The sequence below is a fragment of the Rhinatrema bivittatum genome, chromosome 1 (genome assembly GCF_901001135.1).
Source record: "Rhinatrema bivittatum chromosome 1, aRhiBiv1.1, whole genome shotgun sequence".
Taxonomy (NCBI): Eukaryota; Metazoa; Chordata; class Amphibia; order Gymnophiona; family Rhinatrematidae; genus Rhinatrema; species Rhinatrema bivittatum.
In genome coordinates this window covers 442,329,369-442,348,723 of record NC_042615.1, presented here as the reverse complement: position 1 = coordinate 442,348,723, position 19,355 = coordinate 442,329,369, and positions in this window count along the sequence as shown.

Sequence of the window (19,355 nt, the reverse complement as noted above, 5' to 3'; positions counted from 1 at the left end):
TAAAGGTTCAAGTGCTGCTGTCCGTAGTTCTCCACTCCAAGAAGGGGGGCCATCCCGTAGACACTGTCAGCAAAATCTTTAAAAAGCTGAGCAGGCTTGGGGGGGGGGGGGGGTTCTAGCCAGTCAAGCAATCCCCACAAGCTTTTCCTTGCAAATTCATTATGTTTCACGGAACTACAGGTTTTGTTTTTTTTCCTCAGCAATGAGGGCAGAGATATCATTGTAGCTCAGAATTTCTGCTAACTGACTTTATGCTCCAAGGTTAAAAACTAAAATTGTTATTATTCCACAGTGGCTCTGAAGGCAAAGAAGGAAGCTGTCCCTGCTAAGACCGAGGCCCGGTTAGAGGGCCTTGTAGTAGTGCCTCCTTGAGGCTTAACAGAAATATGAAATAATTTGAGTGTAATCAATAAGTTTGTTGTATGCCAGATTTTATTTTCCAGGACGACAGCCTTCCTGCCATGAAAAAAGTGAGATTGATATTTTTATTTTTGTCCAGATTTTTCCAGGTTATTTTCCTTTCCATTGTTGAACAGAATTCTGATTTTTGTTTTACCCTGGCCAATTCAAACATTTTCCAGTTTTCTTTTTCTGGATTAACTTTTTCTGGATTCACTTTACTTTTTGATTTGATTTTTGAGCTCACAATATGTGTTAATTGTTGTTTTGTCTTTTGTGCAATGGATAGATGTGTGACAGTTTGAATGAAAGGATGTCTAAGCATCTGGGTTGCTTTTGTCTGAATATTGTTACTTTATAGAAGAGTGGGAAACAAGTTGTTTCTTTGAATAGTAACGTAAAATAGTATCAGAGTTGTTCTTGTGAACAATAAAAGTCAAACCTATGTTTAGAACAATGTATATATGTCTTTTTCATGGCATGAAGGACATAGATATACTATGGAATACTGGTGATAATTGACTTATAATGTATATACTTCTTAGCACAAAGGACATAGGTACACAATGGGACGCGCAACAGAAAATGGGAGAGGTCGAACAACAGTGGTCCAAACTAAAAGGAGCAATTACAAAAGCAACAAATCTATATGTTAGAAAAGAAAATAAAAGTAAGAGAAATAAGAATCCAATCTGGTTCACAAAGGAGGTGACAGATGTAATAAAAGCAAAAATAGCAGCTTTTACAAAATATAAAGATTCCCAAAAAGTAGAACACAGGGAGAATTATCTGGTGAAACTGAGGGAGATGAAAAAAGTAATCAAGAAAACAAAAAATCAGGCAGAGGAAAGGATTGCCAAGGAGATAAAAGTGAGGCGACAAAACATTTTTAAGATATATCAGAGAAAGGAGAAAGGTACATAGTGGTATAGTGAAACTGAAAGGGATAAGGATCAATGGGTGGAGAGAGATGATGAATTAGCAGAAATATTAAACAAATACTTCTGTTCAGTGTTCACAAAAGAAGACCCTGGACAAGGACAGTCACTTGTTTTCAAGACTGTAGAAGGGGGTCTAGTAGTTGAAACTCCATTTATGGAAGATAATGTATGGGAAGAGCTAAGAAAACTGAAAGTAGACAAAGCCATGGGGCCTGATGAGGTTTACCCCAGAATACAGAGGGAACTCAGAGATGTGCTGGCGGGTCCACTGTGTGACCTGTTCAATAGATCTTTGGAAAAGGGTGTAGTGCCTAGTGACTGGAGAAGAGCGGTGGTGGTCCCGCTTCACAAGAGTGGGAGCAGAGAAGAGGCTGGAAACTACAGGCCAGTTAGCATCACCCTGGTGGTGGGAAAATTAATGGAGACTCTGCTGAAAGAAAGGATAGTGAACTATCTACAATCCAGTAGGTTGCTCGATCATAAGCAGCATGGATTCACCAGGGGAAGGTCCTGTCAGACAAATCTAATTCATTTCTTTGGGGTGACTAGAGAACTGGATCAGGGAAGAGCGCTTGATGTAATTTACTTCGATTTTAGTAAAGCTTTTGATACGGTCCCACACAGAAGACTCATCAACAAAATGAGAAGCCTGTGAGTCAGTTCCAAAGTGTTGGCATGGATTACAAACTGGTTGACGGATAGAAGCCAATAGGTGATGGTAAATGGAACCTACTCTGAAGAGAGAGAATGTTGTTAAGTGGAGTGCCACAAGGATAGGTGATGGGACCGGTTCTGTTCAACATCTTCGTGAGGACATTGCAGAAGGGTTAGAAGGTAAAGTTTGTCTATTTGCGAATGATACTAAGATCTACAACAGAGTGGACATGCTGGAAGGAGTACAGAGAATGAGATAGGATTTAAGAAAGCTGGAAGACTGGTCAAACATATGGCAGCTGGGATTCAATGCCAATAAATGTAGAGTCATGCATCTGGGGTGTGGTAATCCAAAAGAACTATATGTGTTGGGGGGTGAAGGGCTGATGTGCATGGAGCAGGAGAGAGACCTTGGGGTGATAGTGTCTAATAACCTGAAGTCGATGAAGTAGTGTGAAACAGCGATAGCCAAATTCAGAAGAATGCTGGGCTGCATAGAGAGAGGAATATTTAGTAAGAAAAGGGAAGTGATAATCCCCTTGTACAGGTCCTTGGTGAGGCCTCACCTGGAGTACTGTGTTCAGTTCTGGAGACCGTATCTCAAAGGAGACAGAGACAGGATGGAGGCGGTTTAGAGAAGGGTAACCAAAATGGTGGGTGGTCTCCATCGAATGACTTATAAGGAAAGGTTGAAGAACATGAATATGTATACCCTGGAGGAGAGGAGGAGCAGGGGTGATATGATATAGACCTTCAGATACTTGAAAGGTTTTAATGATCCATGGTCATCAACAAACCTTTTCCATTGGAAACAATTTAGTTGAACTAGGGGTCACAATTTGAAACTCCAGGGAGGAAGACTTAGAACTGATGTCAGGAAATATTTCTTCTCTGAGAGGGTGATGGATGCCTGGAATGCCCTTCTGGAGGAAGTGTTGAAGACTAAAATTGTGAAGGATTTCAAAGTGATAAACAAAAATATTCAGTATATAAAAATGTAAATCAATTACTTAAATAAATAAATAAATAAATGGGCATTGGATAAACACTGTGGAATGTGGATCCCTAAAAGGCTAGAGGATGGGAATAAATAAAAAAGCTAAACTGGAATGGAGTGGCAGTTACTTCCTTGGGAAGCTTGCTGGGTGGACTAGATGGACCATTTTGGTCTTTTTCTGCAATTATTATTATGTTACTATGTATGCTACTTTTGGAAGTTTTCTATCAGATCTCTGTCCAGTTCTTCTGTTTGATTGGTAGCCTGTAAACCATACCGATGTAATGCTTCTTTCCCTACCCCATGTCCCTTGCATTTCAGTTGCTTGGATATTGTTTATGACATAAAGAGCTACTTCTCCACTTTTTGAGGTAGATCTTCAAAAAATACGTGCGCACGTACTTTTGTTCGCGTGTATCTTATAAATTCCGGGGTCGGCGCGCGCAAGGCTGCACAAAATTTGCAGCCTGCGCGCGCCAAGCCACGCAGCCTGCCTCCGTTCCCTTCCCCTATCTACCCCACCCCCCAGCCCTACCTAAATCCCCCCCCCACCTTTGTTGGGCAAGTTACGCCTGCTTGAAGCAGGCGTAACTTGCGCGTGCCGCCCCGGCATCCCCCATCACAGGCCGCAGTGCCGGGGGACTCGGGACCACCCTCCCGGCCCGCCCCCTCCCGCCCCTTTTAGGAAGCCCCGGGACTTGCGCGCGCCGGCGACCTATGCAAAATAGGCGTGCCGGCGCGCGAGTGCCCTGCGCGCGTAAATCCGGGAGGATTTACACATGCAAGGGTTTTAAAATCTACCCCTTTGTGTACTCTCTGACCTTCTTAAACAAGTTATAGCCAGGGATGACAATATCCCAAACATGAGACTCAGTGAATCATGTCTCTGTAACTGTAACGATGTGGAAATCCGCTTCCACCATTAGAACTTGCAGATCTGGAATTGTATTGCCCAGACTACAGGCATTTGTGCTCATAGCTTTCCAGCTTCTCTCCTTGGACATCTTTTCTGCTGATTTTTGTTAATTTCTTCACACGCTTCTTGGAGATGTTGGGGGTGACATTTCATTTTCTTTTTGCCTCCCCTGTCCTCTAGTTTAAATGCCTATGTTATATGATTTGAATTTTTCCACTTAGGATCCTTTTTCCTGCCATAACAGATGTAAGCCATCTTTGACATAGAGCCTTTTACTGTTCCATACATCTCTAGCCTTCAATATATTCAAAATGTTCTTCCTTATACCATTGAACCATTCTTTTTCTTTTTCTGGTTCTCTCCACAAAACGTTCTTCCTTAGACCATGGAACCATTCTTTTTCTTTTTCTGGTTCTCGCCACAAAATTCATAAAACTCACAAATACTTCGTGGAGACATTCCCTTTTATATTGTTTGTAATTACTTTTGTCAATTTTTTTACATGGATCTAATCTACATATTCACCCAACCTAGAAATCAGACAAAATTGTCAGATCTGATTCAAGGTTGTTGAAATTTGCTGATAGTTTCAGAACTGAAAAAAAAACCAGATAAACTCCATTTCAAATAATGTTTAAGAGAGTTGCACATCCCTAGTCACTATTACTCAAAATTAGTAGGGATGTTATTTTGTTTGAAATGACATAGACCAATGTCAAAGAAATAGTCTATGTCATGTCATGTTGTTTATTAAATGAAAAAAAAAGTTACAAAAACTACCACAAAATTCTGTTTTTTTTCTTTCATTTTTATTGAGCATTATTTCTGAATAGCGTGCACTATTTGCCAAAACAAACAAAAAAAAATAAATAAAACAAAAGCACACAACATAATGGAATTTGGATAAGAATTTCTCCAGACAAAACAAACCAACATTTTTTGGATGTATACCCTTATAAATTAGATTGCATTTCTATCTGTTTTTAATTCTGTAATTGTTTCATCTGTTGGAGCATTTAATTAAAATGATAGGGGATGTGCATGTCTGTTGCCGGTCTGACAAGGGGAGAATCCAATCTTCAAGGATTGGATGTCTCTCAGCCCCTCAAATGCCACTTCCAAAGCAGCCCGTGGAAGCCAAATCTTTTGCACTGGAGGATTATGTGTTGATTGCTGCCTCAAGAATGCCCAGAATCAGGACGAAACACTGCGAGAAGTAAAATGTGGCTAGGGAAGAAGGTGACCTGCCAGCTGGGAACAACCAATTATCAGTGAGGGCTGTTTTGAATATTGATCAGATGACCTGTCAGCTTTTGAGAAAGCCTTTTACCCCTTTGGTCAAACCCCCAGAGGTACTTTTAGACAATATTTGGTTAGCGTTGTTTGGGTGCTTGTGGAAATTTCTAACTGTGCATCTGATGCTGGACTTTTAATTAAGAGTGTTTCGGAGCTTTATAAAAGCCACTTTGAGGTATTCCAAGAATTGGAAGGGAAGATGGATGCCAGGGGAAGGAAATCCAAAGGATTCAGTAAGTCATAAGAAACTTGAACAATTAGGTAACTATTCCAGACATCTTAATCTCCTGTTTCTTAACTTCCCAAAAGTTTCTTTAGGTGTCCTTTAGAGACTTATTGAAGAAATGGTTTTGTGTCTTTCAGACGGGAATTGTCCTCCTTTGAATAAAGTTTTTTTCCCTCCTGGGTAAGGAAATTTTGAAGCTAGCTGGATCTCCCCCCCCCCCACCCCCACCTCCTGCCACACTGCTTTTGAGATCCCCTATTCAATCAAGTGGTTTGGATATTTCAGTGTTATTAGAAAGACCTGTAAAAGAGAAAGAGGAATGGAGGACTTTGTTGGCTACTTTTGTATTTGAACAGGATTTTAATATGATCCTAGAAACTGATTTCCGTAAAGCACAGGCCTAGGCTTTACAGAATTTGAATCTATCCAGATGTTACTAAATCTATACAAGATGGGAGAAAATTATTCTTTGTAATGCATCAAGAAGTCTTCTGAACTTTTTCGCTTAGATATCCTTGTAAATGTATTGTGAAGTATGATGGATTCAGAGATCAATTATTTTCCCCTGATCAGTACATCTTTTCTTAGAACAAATGAAATTACCAGTGCACCTTCTGGGTCATAACTGGTATTCAGACCACACACCTTAGGTTTTTGTTTTTTTTTAATTATTTTGTGATCTCCCTATGTTTCTTTTTCTCCTCCCTCCAGTTTATGGGATAATGGCAATTACATAATTTTTCTTTCATATATAATTTTTTGTTGTTTTTTCTTTTATATATTTTTACACGTGAGATATTGTAGATGTATTATTTCTTTACAAGATTATTCTTGTTTATAAATTTGAAATTTGTAAAATGTAAATAAAAAAAAAATGAGGTGATGCTTTTTAGAAATCTGATTAAATTCAAGAATGACAATGATGTACAAATGAGAAGTCTTTCAATAGGTGACAGAAACTTGATGAATTGATATCCATGAAAGTACAAAGAGATTTAGATAGATTCTCAGCTGTGTAGCACAATAATTGAAACTTTGATTGATTCCCACAGCAGTACCTATCTAACCTGCTGGTAAAAGTCATTCATTGAAAAAGATTTAATCAGCATCCTCCTGATGTATGTGTTGTTAAAATGGGTAAATGATTCTCATACTAAAAGTATCAATTCAAATTACAAATGATGAATATTAGATGTCATATGATATTAACAAATCTTGTAAATGGCATATGATAAGAAACATTCTTACTTTTTACACTTTCTCTATTTGGAAAACCTTTGCAGTCTGATGCCAAGGTTTCTTTTTTTTTTTTTTTTTTTTGGATTGTTTTAAGAAAAGGAGGACAGGATAGCCTAGTTGTTGCAAAATGGACCAGAAATCTAGAAACTTGCATTCAAGTCTGAATTTGTTTTGGCCATAGATGCTTTCTGTAACCCCGGCATGAAGACAGGGCCCGTCCCAAGAATGGGTCCTGTCGCTGAGGCCTGGGCCTAGGACAAGGGCTTGATGATGGAACTAGGGATGGGCTCCACCTTAACCAGGGTTGAACCAGGCTGCTGGAGCTAACCTTTAAAAGGAGAAAGAGCAGCGTTTAAACTAAATCAAATGGGGAAGGTGATAGTAGCTCAGCAGCACATGGTTCAGAGGGAGGTATCTTCAAAGGATACTAATGGAGCATTAGAGTTAGGGCATCTTAACAGAGAGGTTCCATTAATATGAAAAGTAGTCCATGTGCCTATAAGTAAAGATTCACCTGAGCTAAAAGCTTGAAATGTATCCCTGTCAACTGACAAGCAGAATGTTAATACAAACAAAAAACATACTTTGAAATGTTTGTATGCTAATGGCAGAAGTCTTAGAAGTACGATGGAAGAGTTAAGAGTGTATAGCAGTGAATGTCATAGACTTAACTGACATTTCAGAGACATGGTGGAAAGAGGATAACCAATGGGATAGTGCTCTAACAAGATACACATTATATCGCAATGACAGATAGGAGCAACTTGGTAGCAGGGTGGTGCTTTATGTCCAGGATAGCATAGAGTCCAACAGGATAAAGATCCTGACAGAGATTAATGGCTCGATTTTAAAAGGGATGTACGTGCAAATAACCAGGGGTTATGCGCATGGCTGGGCTCCTGTGCGCATTTTCTAAAGGGTCTGACCACGCACGTAACCACTGTTATGTGCATAAGTGCCAGGCTCTGCAAAAGGAGTGGGCCAGAGGGCGTGGTCTGGGTGGGGAGAGGCGGGGTGGGAAGGCAGGCCAGGACAGCACTATTAGCTGCTATCCCAGGAAAATGCATGCTGGCAGCCAGCAGGCACGCAGAGTTTACTTCTGCTCCCAAGGAGCAATAACTGTAAAAATTAAAAAAATGGGGAAGGTTAGGGTTAGTTTAGTTGGGAAGGAGAGGGGAAGAGGAAGGAAGGATAAGGTTAGGGGTAGGAAAGTTCCCTCTCAGTCCACTCCTTAATTGGAGCAGACTGGGAGGGAATTGGCAAAAGTCCAATTGTGTCACACACATGCTTTAGAGGTCTCCCCCCTGCATGCGCGAGTCGTGGGTCATCTGCACACGGATGTTAAAATATGGCGTGCATGTTGGCATAGATATTGCATTTTATAATATGCATATGCGGGTCTTAAAACTGACCCCTAAATGCACAATCAAGTCTCTATTGGTAGAAATCTCTTGTGTGTTGGGGAACAGTACAGCGATAGGTGTATACTACCATCCACCTGGCCAAAATAATGAGCTGGACAGTGAAATGCTAAGAGAAAATAGGGAAGGTAATCAAATTGGAGGTGCAATAATAATGGAAAAATTCAGGTACCCCAGTATTAACTGGGTAAGTGTAACATCAGGAAATGCTTGAGAGATAAAGTTCCTGGATGCGATAAATGACAGTTTTATGGAGCAATTGGTTCAGGAATTGATGAGAGAGGGAGCAATTTTAGATCTAATTCTCAGTGAAGCGCAGGATTTGGTAGGATAGGTAACAGTGGTGGGGCCGCTTGGCAATAGTGATCATAATATGAACAAATTTGAATTAATGATTGGAAGGTTTACAGTATGTAAATCCACTGCTCTAGCACTAAACTTTGAAAAGGGAAAATTGTATAAAATGTAGAGATGTGCATTCGTTTTTGCCGAATTGGAAAATTGCAACAAAATTGTCCAATTCGGCATGTTTCAGGGAGCCCGAAAAAAATCAGGATTTTCCCATTTTTTCGCAAAAATTCGTTTTTCCAATTAGTGCGCACTAACAAAAAGTAACAAAAAGTAACAAAATCTAACGGTTTTTGTTAGTGCGCACTAACGGACAGTTAGCGCGCACTAATGGGGAGTTAGTGCGCACTAACTAAAATTGATTTTTCGCGAAAAAAAAAAGACCCGAACCGAAAAAAAAACAACATTTTCCATGGCGGCCCGAAAAAACGAAGAATGACACGAACACAAAAAATGATGCACATCTCTAATAAAATGAGAAAAAGAATTTTAAAAAAATGAACTGTGCAGTTACAAAGGTTAAGAGTGTGCAACAGACGTGGACATTGTTAAAAAACAAAAAATCTTAGAAGCACAGTCCAGAAACTATGTACCAAATCATTATGGTACTTGTGTAAATTAATATATCTCAGCATCCTTATTTTATGTGCCCTATTGTAAACAGTTGTGACGGACCCTTCTTAACGACGGCATAGAAAAGATTTAAATAAATAAATAAATGTGTTCCACACTTTAAGAAAGATGAAAAGAAAGCAAAATGATTGCCAGCATGGTTAAAAGTGAGGTGAAAGAGGCTATTTTAGCCCAAACATCTTCATTCAAAAATTGGAAGAAGAATCCAGCAGAAGAAAATAGGATAAAGCATAAGCTTTGGCAAGTTAAATGTAAGGTATTGATAAGACAAGCTACAAAAAATTTGAAAAGAAGTTGGCAATAGAGGCAAAAACACATAAAAACTTTTAAAAATATATCAGAAGCAGAATGCCTGTGAGGGAGTCAGTTGGACTGTTAGATGAGCAACGTGTTAAAGGGGCAGTTAGGGAAGATAAGGCCATTGTGGAAAGTCTAAACAAATTCTTGCTTCAGTATTTACTGAATAGGATGTTGGAGAGATCCTATTCTGGAGACAGTTTTCAAGGCTGATGATTGAATGAGCTGAACCAAATCACGGTGAACCTGGAAGATGTAGTAGGCCAGACTGACAAACTGAAGAGTACTAAATAACCTGAACCAGATGGTATTCACTGAGGGTTCTGAAAGAACTCAAAAATGAAATTCCAGACCTAATACAATTTAATGTGAAAGGTAACATTAAAATCATCTGTTGTACATGAGAACTGGAAGGTGGCCAATGTAAACCCTATATTTAAAAAGGGCTCCAGGGTTGATCCAGGAAACTATAGACCAGTGAACTTGAACTCAGTGCTGGGAAAAATTGTGGAAACTGTTATAAAAAATAAAATCACAAAACATTTAGATAAACATGGCTTAATGGAGCACAACCAGCATGGATTTACCCACGGGAAGTCTTGCCTCATAAATCTCCTACAATTTTGTGAAGGGGTTAATAAACATGTGGACAAAGGTGAACCAGCTGATGTGGTGTATTTCAATTTTCAGAAGGCATTCAACAAAGTCCCTCATGAGAGGCATCCAAGATAACTATGGAGTCATGGGATAGGAGGCAATATCCTTTAGTGGATTGCAAACTGTTTAAAAGACAGGAAACAGAGATAGGATTAATTGTATGTTTTTACAGTAGAGAAAGGTAAACAGTGGAGTGCCTTAGGGATCTGTACTTGCTTTGTAATATACAAGCCGTTAAGCCCGTTAAAACGGGCTACATTAACATTTTTTTTTGGATCATTTCCTTCCCCCTCATTCTCCCTCCCACCTCCCTCACTCTCTCCCCTCTCCCCTCAGTCACTCCTCTCTCTCCCCCCCTCCCTCCTCCCCTCAGTCACTCCCCCCTCCTCCCTCCCTCAGTCACTCCCCTCAGTCACTCCTCCCTCCCCCCTCCCCCAGTCACTCCTCCCTCCCCTCAGTCAGTCACTCCTCCCTCCCCCTCCCCTCAGTCAGTCACTCCCTCCCTCCTCCCCTCAGTCACTCCTCCCTCCCCCCTCCCCTCCTCCCCTCAGTCACTCCTCCCTCCCCCCTCAGTCGATCTCCCCCGAAGACCCGGAGCGGCGGCCTGAAGACCCGGAGCGGCGGGAGCGGCGGCCCGAAGACCCGGAGCGGCGGGAGCGGCGGCCCCGGCCCGAAGACCCGGAGCGGCGGCGGCATGCACGCGAGGGAGGGACAGATTTCCTTCCGTCCGTCTGTCCCTCCCTCGCGCGCATGCCGCTGCCGCTCCGGGTCTCCGTCTGTCCCTCCCTCGCGCGCATGCCGCCACCGCTCCGGGTCTTCGGGCCGCCGCTCCGGGTCTTCGGGCCGGTGCCGCCGCCGCTCCTGCACGGGTCTTCGGGCCGCCGCTGCCGCTCTCGCCGCTCCGGGTCTTTGGGCCGCCGCTCCTGTCGCTCCGGGTCTTCGGGCCGCCGTTCCGGGTCTTCGGGCCGGTGCCGCCGCCGCTCCGGGTCTTCAGGCCGCCGCTCCTACAGCGCCATTTTTATTTTTAAGAGGCACACTGTGACCGATGTGCTCGCATGCGCGGTAGAGCTGCTCTCTACTGCGCATTTGCGGCACATCGGTCAACCTTCGTTTATTAGGTTGATTTATAAGTGATCTGGAATGGGGTATGACAAGTGAGGTGATAAAATTTGTGAATGACACAAAATTATGCAGAACAGTTATATCTCAAGCTCATTGTGATAAATTGCAGGAGAACTTTGTGAGACTGGAAAATTGGGCTTCAAATGGCAGATGAAATTTAATGTGGACATCAAGTGCAAGGTGATGCATATAGGGAAAAATAACCCATGCTATAGTTACACAATATTAGGTTCCATCTTAGGATTTACAACCGAGGAAAGAGATCTATGCATCATAGTGGATAATACATTGACACTGTGGCTCAGTGTGTGCCATGGTGGTCAAAAGGAATTTTTAGGAAGGAAATGGCAAATAAAATGGTAGATTTCATAATGCCTCTGTCTTGCTCCATGGTGAGACCGCACCTTGAATACTGTGTGCAATTCTGGTTGCTGCATCTCAAAAAAAGATATAATTGCAGTAAAGAAACTGCAGAGAAGGACAACCAGAATAAGGGGGGTCATGGAAGGCTCCCCTATGAGGAAAGGCTGAAGAAGTTAGGGCTGTTCAGCTTGGAGAGGAGACGCTGACAGGGGATATGATATTGGTCCACAAAATCAAGAAAGAACTTGAACAGGTTAATGTAAATTGGTTATTTACTCTCTCAGATAATAGAAAGACTAGGGGGAAATCCATGAAGTTAGTAAGTTGCTCATTTAAAACAAATTAGGGAAAATTATTTTTCATTCACACATAGTTAAGCTCTGGAATTCATTGACAGAGAATGTCATTATGATAGTATAACTGAGTTTAAAAAAGGTTTGGATTAGTTCCTAGAGGAGAAGTCCATAAACTACTATTAATTAATAAGGAATAGCAGCTTGGGATCTATTTAATGTTTGGGTACTTGCCAGGTACATGTGACTTGGATTGGCCTATGTTGGAAACAGGATACTGGGCTTGATGGACCCTTGGCCTGACCCAGTATGGCATTCCTTATGTTTTTAGGTTAGACTAAGTGTGGGTAGGTTCCCTCAGTGTTTGCTCCAGTGGCTTAGTGAGACTGTGTAGTGTGTATATTTTATTTAATATAAATACATTACTATTGATGTTCCCTGAGAAAGAACAATTCATTTCTCATATGGCCACCATTGCATGTCTCTCTTTCTGCACTGCATCTGGGCCTTCTCATTCCCTGACCTGGCACCTGTGGACCTTCATAGCAGCCTGACACTGTGTTTTCCCTCACCAATCCCCTTCCTTCTTCTTTCCTGGCCCTGGGCAGGCATATTGTATCCCAACAACCCAAGCCATACCCGCTGCAGTGCAGTCTCTTCATCCACCAAGGAGTTTCAAGCTAACTTTTGGGGCCTACCACCCAGCTGTTCCCGGTACTCTAACCAGTCTTCTCTCCCTGAGGGAAACATCACTGGCTACTCCAGGCCTCCTTATGTGAACTCTCCAGGTCATCCCTGAACTCCGTTTGCACTAGGTAATTGTTATGTGTTTATTTATTCACTTTGGCCACAAAATTTATATTATGAAGGTGTTGCATCTGTCGGTCTCAGACGGCTTCGACCCATGTGTCTCACCTTTTTCTCTGCTCTCCCCGCTAGCCTTGGGAAGATGACTGCTGCTGCGTCTGCAAGCTGCGTCCTCCAGCATCCACGGAACAGCTATGGCAAAGCATCACGCCATGTTTCTCCTAAGGGCCTCTCCTAGGGTGCCCGCGCGCATGTCACCCATGTCTTTATCCACGTCATGGCGGGAATCTCGGGGGCGTCCCCTCGAGTGACGTCACGCCATCCTGGTATTTAGCCTACACTTGTTTGCTAGCTTGTGAGTTAGCAAGAATTGGACTCGTCCGATCTAAGCTACTCTGCTGCTTCCTTGCTGCCGCTGGAAGCCTTCTCTGCCCTTCTGGGTATTCTCTAACCTGGGTACCCGCTCCTCGGGGGCCCTCTGCTTTCTTTTAGGTGCCTTACTGGGATCAGGTACTCGCTCCTCAAGGGCCTGCAACCATCTACTTCTGCCTGGTGGAATCATCAACCTTACAGCTACCATCTAGTGAGTAATCTAATTCTCAGTCTGTCTCATCTACAGCTCTGCCGTGCTGGGAAACCTACACCTGGATATCCCTATCCCATCTTGGTGAGACGGGCTCCCTCTGCCGAGGGTCCTTGGACTGCTACCTATGGATCAACTCACTGCCGCCACCTCTGGTGGTACACATCAGCTGTACAATAAAAGACAAAACTCTGTGTTTGTGCGTCCTGAGTCTAGCCCAGTACTGTGGGTCCTCCCCGTGGGCGTGGTCATCTCCCACAGTACCCAAGAATCCACTCAAACACCTCGAAACCATAACAGAAGGGATCTATCCCAAAGCCAGGTTCCATCTCCGAGGCCTGGGTCTAGGCTGTACTTCAGTGACAGGCCCTGAAGTAAGGTTAGGCCTAGGCTAGGGGCTCGATGATGGAACCTGGCCCTCCAACAACAGTCCTGGGTCTCAGTGATGGTGAAATTACAATCCCCAACAAGCCTAGTGACTAGAAGAATGACTGGAGCTCCTGGAGTTAGACATCAGGGAGATGGAAGGGCCTAGGACCCACCGTCCCAAGCTCAGGTGAGGTAATGAAAGACAGGAAGGAAATGTGGATTCCTTCCTTAGAATGACAGTAGAGACAAACCAGGAGATGATAACACAAGGAAACCAGACAGGGGAGTATTCCAGAAGCAGGACTGCAAAGAAGTCAACTTATGAAGGAGTAATGCTGGGAGAAAATAACTGAATTTCCAACCAGACAAGATTGTCAAATAGTTTTGCAGTGTGGTGGAGAGACACACTCCAAAGTCATGAGAAAAAGACCCTGCAATTAAAGCAATTTGTTTTATTGGAACAGATTAACACTGCCACATGGGAGGCAAGGCAGTGCTGCTCAAGCAGGGCAGAATAATTGAGGGAATGTTTTATTCTGAGATTGATGAAGTGCTTTGAGGACTTCACAGTAATATATTTTCAGCCTCATTTCATTATTACTGAAAAATATATACCCATAGTTTGGGACTTATGGTAACCGACAAGGAGAAATTGAGTTAGCACAAGTTTGAAACTAGTGAGCAGTCCCATAAATCATTAAGATTTCAACCTTGACAATTGTCCACTCATGCATTTTTCAGACATACTCATAATTAAATCATCTTAACATTTAGAAAATCCCAGAAAAACAAACAAACAAACAAAAAATGATCCTCCTGTGTGGAATGGATGTGCTGTCTTTTGAAAGGAAACACAAGCAAAAACAAACAAAATGTCAATTACTTTTTTTGTGTTCATTTTATGCTGCCATTTTCAAAAATCCTGGTCAAAACAGCTCCTCCTTCCCCTGCTTCCACCCCAGACATAAGCCTCCAGGAATCCTTTCAGAGTCCCCCAGATGCCCTTTTACATTTTGGGTGAGTTAAAGTGGACAGAAGTGATCCGCAGTCATTCAAGCCCCGCGACTGCTCTTTTTCAAAATGTGTCAGCATCAGGTTGGTTGGCGACATCTTGAAAAAAGAGCAGCTGTGGGGCAAGAGAGACTGGCAATCCCTTCTGTCCCCTTTAAACCTGCCTTGGGGTAAGGGGCTGGGAGACTTAATTTTCTCTAGCTGAGCAAGGTCCTGGGGCAGAAGTTGTTTTCTAGGTTTTTTTTTTGTTTTGTTTTGTTCTTGTTTAAATGAAACAAAAGAAAATGAATCAACCAAAAGCAAACCATTTTTTTCCAGTGCACAGCTTTAAATGTGTCAGTAGTACTTTTAACTAAATTGCACAGTAAAAGCCTCATGGCAGGATCAGTGGCAATGCCTGATTCTTGTTTTTTTGTGATTTTAGTCTCAACCCTCAGGAAAGCATCTCAGCCATTTAAAAAATAAATGTGTTTTTTTCCCATCCCCCTCCCTGGACAATCACATCTACCACAATCCTGTTCCTCTATTGATATTCACACTTCCCAAGGAATTTACTTGTGAGTTTGTAGCCTCAGTCATTTTCGATCCAAAAATGAGGTAAGTAAAATGTAAGATCTTCTTCCTACTTTAGAAAGATTTTTTTATTTTCTGTTTTAAATGTTAAGATGATTAAATACTGAATGTGTATGAAAGATGTGCGAATGAACAGTTACCAGGGTTGATGTCTTGACAACTGGTGCTACTGCTCACAAGCAACAGACTTGTGCTAATTCAAACCATTTTTTTTGTGTGTGTATATTACATTTATCTATAAATTGAGTATAAACATCGTTGAGGTAAATATTAGGTTAATGGATGTTTATGGTGAATGTGTTTGGCGATTTGGGGTTTTAAGAGTAATATGTATGTTTGGCTTTCTCAGTGGTTGCAGTCCCCCTGAGGAAGCAAATGCATGTGAAACAAGGGCCACTTGTCGGGGTTAGACCACGCCAATACAAGCAAGTCTAATACGGAGGTTTCCAAGATAAAGAATTACATGAGAAGAGCCAGTTTTCAAGATGTTGAAGATGAATACAGACACATTATGCATTTAAGTATAGAATAGACTGTGAGTGGACATGTCCACAGGGAATAAGGTTAGTGTTGCTTTAGATGCAAATTATAATACTGTATGATTCATGGTAAATACACTAGCTGGCTTTATTGTGTATTCTGATAATTTTAAGGTGTGAATGAGTGTGAGTGTGAATATGGTTTTATATTTCTGAACACATTCCTGAAACAATATTGAAAATGTTATAATAAAATTGCACACTTTTCTCTTATTTTGTGTTATGTATATTACATTATACAGAATTCTGATTACATTCTTCCAAATATGCAGAATCACTCTCTTGATGTCACCAGTGTCTGGAAATAAGCAAACTTAAGCTGGCTTGTTTTGATATCTGTTCAAACTAAAGGCAAAAATCCAAATCATTTAAATTTTGTCAAAAATACTTACGTTACACATCTTTCATTACTAGTGGAAAAAGTCAGAGAATATTCTACAGGAATGAAGGATGCTCACATGTGTGTAAAAATAAAATGAGGAAAACAAAATTGTGCCTTAAATCCTTCTGTGTACTTGGATTGCTCCTTGCTATTTTCTGCATATTCAGAAGGAGCATTCACTTCAGCAGGAACATACTTCCACATTCCACAGCAACGCAGCATCGCTCTCTGCTACGCCTCTCCTAGAGAATAGCATGCCAGCATATATCTGAGCCGTCTGCCACAGGAAAGGCAGGATGGCAGGTTAAATACAGGTCCCTCCAGCACCGTACATGAAAAAGCAAATTATGCCCATGCAAATCAGTTAAGAAGAAAAATGATACCTAACCACAGATGCATTGTTTTTAATGATAGTCCTATCTTACAATCAATCTAGGTCATTTATCATTTCGCGTTAGGGCCTTAACGCTAACGATAATGCTGTAACACGCATGTTAAATAGCGCAATGTGCGTTCGTATGCAAATAGCACATATGCTATGCAAGTGGGAGGAGTTAGGGTGGAGTTAATGGTAATGAGCAGTTCTTAAAGTCAAATGCAATAGAGTAATACACAGTAATGCGGGTTTTAATTGCCAGTGGGGTTTGGGGGATGGGGGGAGGTTACACTCTCTTCCTAGCCTGAAGCAAAGCAGAGAGTGCATTGTACAAATCAATTCCTCTTGTACCTTTCATCAAATGAAATGACAGAAAATCTTCAGTGAGGGGTACTTTCCTGTTTGACCTCCCACTGTATATGTAACCCCCCTAAAACTACCCCCTAAACCTATTCCAAGTTAAAAGTGCCCCCCCTCTTACAGTGGTATAAATGGAGAGTGACATATCAATTTCTATGTAAAGGTTCTCTCACTCTCACTCAGCAGAAATACCTATGTGATGCAGGAGCAGAGAAATTAGCTTAACCAATACCCCTTTTTATCTAGGGGAATATGAGCTAATGACAACCAATCAGCTGTGTGACGTGGTGTGCATGTTGGAAGCCTACCGTCATTAGCCCTTTTCTAATATCCTTTTTCCAAACTACTGAGCTATAGGAATACAGCCATCGAGTGTTTCTTCTTTCTCATAACCAAATGTAAAATACCAAAAGCCTGCCTCACCTGCATTTCAAGCCCTTTCTACACTTTTTCCACATTATTGATTTGACATAGCACTGTGATATTGAATAAGTTATGTGGTAGTCATTTCTACTCATACCAGAAAGGTCTATCTTTCCATAGCATTTATGTATGGAAAATATTTTACTTGTAGACCTATTCATGGAAAGGCATTAAAATCGCCATTCTGCATGAGTATAAAATGGATATTTTAATGTGGAATAATAATGTGCATTCATAAATGGGCAGGCATTAAATAAAATGTGCAAGACATGCATCGCATTTATGCGCTGTGCATAAAGCATCCACAGTGAATAATGCAGGATGTATTAAATCACACATACACAGTAAGGCAGCCCACACCTCTTCCTCTCCACCCTCTACACTACATGTGCACCACTGCTAGTTCCGCAGGGTGGGTGATGAGCTCTGTCTGTACCAAGGGGAGTAGTGGTTGGAAGAGGAGACAGGAGGGTAATCTTGTGTTAGAGGGATTTTGGAGTGCTGTGTCTTGTCTTTTGACTGTTTCCCCTGTTATTTGGTTCCTGTGTAGAACCCAATTGGGATATCTGCAAGGAAATTTAGTCTAGTGGTTAGGAGTAAACCGTATAGGTTAGAGAAATTAACCATTTTGCCACAGCTCACACACTGCAGGTTACTGCAGTAGATGATGATTCCTCCTTGCATATTGGCAGGTGCCACCTGGTTTCAGTGTGGACTTTTGGGTTGGAGTCTGAAGGAGAAGGTCCTATTTTTCTAGCTTGTCTGCTCTGTCTGTATTGTTGGCTCAATGCTGAGAAGAGCAGGATGGTAGGCGCAGTGTAGCTTATGTGATTTTTGTTGGGAGGAAGGTTTTGTTCCTCTTTCCTCTCCAATAGAGAGGATTGATAAAGAAGGATCCTCTGCCACCTGCTTTGCAATAATTTTGGATCCTTCAGATTAAGAGATCCATATGGCAGCTAAGAGAACTGTGAAAGAAAGGATTGGATACCATCTGGAATCCAGGGCTGGGAGAAAGAAACTTGGATCTGATGCCAAAGTGTTAACCAGGAGAACAGTAAAGCAGAGAATTACAACCCCCCAGAGTATCAAACACTGGACCTCAGATTTTTTTAAGGTAGCCAACATTTTATTTCTAGGGAAGACTGACAGATCTATAGGTATTTTTTGGTTTATTGTTGTGATTATGGCAGTGACAAAATGCAAATGTACTTGGTGCCAATTAATTTAAATTGAAGTCTGAATAACAAACATATTTTTTTTAGAATAGCTGTAGAGATCTTCATTTTCATTTTTTATTTTTCCTAGAAATGTCAATGTTTATAACAAAAAAAAAAAAAAAAACAACATGGAAAAATGACTTTCCCACTGATTTTTCTCCTGCTAGTTAAAATAATAAATTTTCCACTGACTTTCTATTTTTGATATAGCAGTGAAATTTCCAGGAAGAATAAAATTAAATTAAAATTAAAAAGCCTGTTTCCTGGGACAGAGGCACATAGTTTGAACTTATACCTATAGAAAAAGAGACACTTTGGCAGAACTGGGGGAGAGAGAGAGAGAGAGAACCTCTGAGGTGACACACATATTAGACATCTATTTAAACAACTATAGGAGAGTCATCTAGTAACTGGAGGTGAGGTTTTGGTGGTGATCTAGGGTTTGGGGGGGGGCAGTTTTACATGCACAGGCAGATGTATGAACAGCACAGTACACATCAGTGAAGATTTGATGTGATTTGGAATTCAGAAAAATAACAAACAAATAAATAAATAATGCATAAGGCCTTCATTTTGTTTTAAAGGGAACCAATATTGACAAGCAGTGGTATGAAACCTTTTTGAGAGTAATTTTCAAAGCCTTTTAAGATGGTAAAATATCAATTTGCCACAAAACAAAGGAGAGAGGAGACTAAACCCACTCAATATTTCCAACATACAATTTTCAAAAAAATTTTTGTGCAACAATTAATTACCCAACAAATGACAATACCATAAAGATTTTTGCTCAAATAGTATAATCTGCAGCCTCTCACCACGCAATGGGCCGCAGGCTGTTAACAGCTGTAGCGCCATTTTTGAATCCCTAGAGAGACTTTAAATTTCGGTCCGGGGTAACACGGAATATATTGGC